A 3,288-nucleotide genomic window follows, 5' to 3' on the forward strand; every position below is an offset into this window, starting at 1 on the left:
TTAGCACTAATCGTGTTCGCCTAGTAAACATCTACTTAGCCGTTTTCGATCTCGTTTTTGTCATCGATTCGAGCTCCAAATCAACTTTCTCCCAAAACGAAAGTTGTAGATTTTATTGTCCTCTACAACTTTTATTTTGGCCAAATTTCATGTTCCCATATGAAAATTGGAGTTTCAACTGTTCAAACTCGAGCCAAAATCATTCAAACGAGTAAACAGTGTTTCTCCTGCTCGTCACTGTGAGCCCGACGCCCATACCGCCGCTGTGGTCGCCGGCGAGCGCGTCCACGCGTCGGCAATCGCGCCCGACGCCGCTCTTCACCTCGCACTGGCCTGGAAGCTTCCGTCCAGTCCATCCCTATCCCTTCCTCGAGCTGCCGCTGCGCAGTGCACGAGCTCGAGCCGCCGCCGAGCTCTGCGCCGGCCGTTCCTCGCCACCCCGCCCTATTTTCCTCGCGCCAGAGCCTTCCTCGCCTCACCCCGCACTCACGCTGCACCGCTCCGACTCCGATTAGGCCGTTATTCGGCCCGAATCGAACCCCCAGACCGTCGTCCGTCGTTGCCGCTCACCGGAGCTCCGTCCCGCCCGACGAACTCCCTCTCCGAGGTCTCCTCCGCTCCAAATCGACCCACGGTGAGCTCAATCGCGGCATCCTCCTACTCCCCGACCTATTCCCCACCCAAATCGGTGCCGCCACCGTCGAATCGAAGCCGCGCCGCCGCGGAACGCGCCGCCCGCCTCCCGCGCACGTCGCCGGCTCCCCCTGCTCCAGCCCGTGCGCCGCCTCCCCGCGCCCTAGGGCCGCCTGGGCTCCCTGGTGCTCACGCCGCCGCTCCCGCCGCCGCTGAGCTCCGCTGCGGCCGGAACGCCGCCGCCGCAAGCCGCCGCCGCGTGCCACCGCTGCCGCATGCCGCGGGGGCCCCCTGCGCGCGCTCGCGCGGCGCCGCCGCGAGCCGCACGGCCGCCTGGGGCCACTGGCCCTCACCCGCCACCCCAGCGCGCCGCCTGGCCTTGCCCTGGCCGGCCCGGCCGCGCCACCACCGCGCCACCCCTGCCGCCGCTCCAAGCCGCGCGCTGCCTCTGTGCCCCGCGCCCTATCCCGCGCCCCCGCCCCCGCCTGCCATCCTGGCCGTGCGGCCCCGCAGCAGCGCCGCCGGCCGGCCCCCGCCAGCGGGAGCGCCGCCGCGGGCCCAGCAGTGCCGCGCCGGCCATGGCCAGGCGGAGTGCGCACGGCGCGCGTGAAGGAGAGGAGGGGGGGCCAAGCTGGGCCGGCGCCCACTGGCAAGTGGGGCCCGGCTGTCAGCGCCCCCCCTTTACCTTTTATGTTTTCAAATTTATTCCTTTATTTTCATCTGAAAGTTCATAATTGTGTAATAAATCACAGAAAAATCCTAAAAATGCAAACCTAATTTTTTTAGGTTCCTAAAATCATGATCTTCAGAGGAAAAATACTTAAGCATGCTTTTTATCACTTTTGCTCTGCTGAAAATTCGGTTTGCGTTAAACCTAGTTTATTTTTTACCGGTTGTTCTAGGGCTCTAAAAATTTTGGAAAATTCACAGTGGCTTACTTCTTGTATGTGTAGCCCGCTGTAAAAGTTTCATGGCCTATTGCTATGCACTTTTGGGTAGATCTATTTATGTTCCTTTTTCCTTGCTAGGGTTAGTTAATTGCTTTGATAGCAGTAGCTTTTGTTGGAAAATTTTGTGAGGCATGCTTACTGCTTTCACGTTGATCTGGTTACTTGTGTTGCTAGGTCCTGTGTGCAGGTTAGGGTTTTACTTATAGTTTGCCCCTAGCCATGCTCTTTCCTTATTTAATGTTGGTAGTTAATTGTTTAGTGCATGCAAAGCAAACTCCTGTTAATCCATGCTAACCTAAGTCGTTTTAGCAGTTGTTTTCGAAGGAAACACTTCAGGCTAATTTGAGTTAATCTTTTCATCGCATTAAGTGCTCATGCGTTGCACCGTATCCTAACTGTTGCATGGCATATTTTATTCGTGTAGACGCCGCGAACGAAGCTGTCCACGAGCTAGTTGCTGAGCCGGTCCAGGAGCCACGAGCAGGAGAGCAGCAGGAGGATGCCGTTGATCACGCTCCAGCAGACTTTGTTAACCCCGCTGACCTGCAAGGCAAGCCCCGGAGCATAACCATAATTTAAATTATTCAATGTTTATTTAAGTATTTGTGCATTTAAGTTTTAGGAGTTGTATGAAACCCTAGTATGCATGTTCTCCCTAGGTACCCATGAGTCCATACTAGTGTGCAGGTATCGTTAGCAATGCTCTGCTAAGTAGGATTTCGGTAGAAGTCGAGTGATTGCTGTCACTCGCGAGTTTTAGGCTCTTGTTTCCTTAGCTTTGGCTATGAATGAGTTGTTGAGTAAAGAGAAATGGAGACCGGGCGGAAATGAGTTGGTTTAATGGTATAGAATGGATGAAAAGAAATCTCCGCCTGTGTCGATTAAGGACCATTCCGTTGTTGGCAGTGCTGATCGAGGATTGAACAGTACTAACCACATACCGGAAGTAGGAGGTAGTCAAAACCGGTGAGCTGTGTACCACTTTACAGCGGTGATTTGAATTCCGTCATGCTACGCTGGGCGTGGGAGTTGGCGGGTGTTGGATAGGATGCCGCCTCCGGGAGTTCACTGCGAGGGGCCCATCACCTGGGTTTTAGCAGGCGTAGTTCAGATGCCGCGGTAATGATGGAAACAGTTGACGCGCGTGACCCGACGGGGTTTACATGCGTCGTGTGAGTTAGGTCCACCTTGCAAGGTTAAATCGGATCGATTCGCCGTGACTCGCGGTTATGAGAGCCTTGATCTCTTTGTCACATCGTAGTAAAGATTTGGAATGATGATAATATAATGGCACTCTGTAAAGATTGATATGATCAACCATGCTTGCTCTAGATGTCAGGCAAATCTAGTTGGCACTTGATAAACTTCAATTGAGCTAAAATATTGAAAGTAAGGATTCATTAGTAGTAGCCTTTCAGCAAAACAAACTCCAGAGCCAAAAAGCTTTGCATGTCTAGTGAATGGGCTAAGTATACCCAGAGTCGGGTAAGCCTTGCTGAGTATTAGTATACTCAGGGTTGTTGTTGAAACCTTTTAAGCAGGTTGTGTCCCCGCTGACTTCGAGGAGATCTGTGCGTCCTGGATTGGACAGCCGCTTCCTCCGGGTTGGACCGTCGAGTGGGCCCCGTCTTCCCCGTGAAGTTTGGGCAGGTTGGCGTCACATCGGTGGGCAGGATGTGGAGCTCACCTTTTATCGTCGTCGTGG

Source organism: Panicum virgatum, chromosome 5K (assembly GCF_016808335.1).
Source record: "Panicum virgatum strain AP13 chromosome 5K, P.virgatum_v5, whole genome shotgun sequence".
Lineage (NCBI taxonomy): Eukaryota > Viridiplantae > Streptophyta > Magnoliopsida > Poales > Poaceae > Panicum > Panicum virgatum.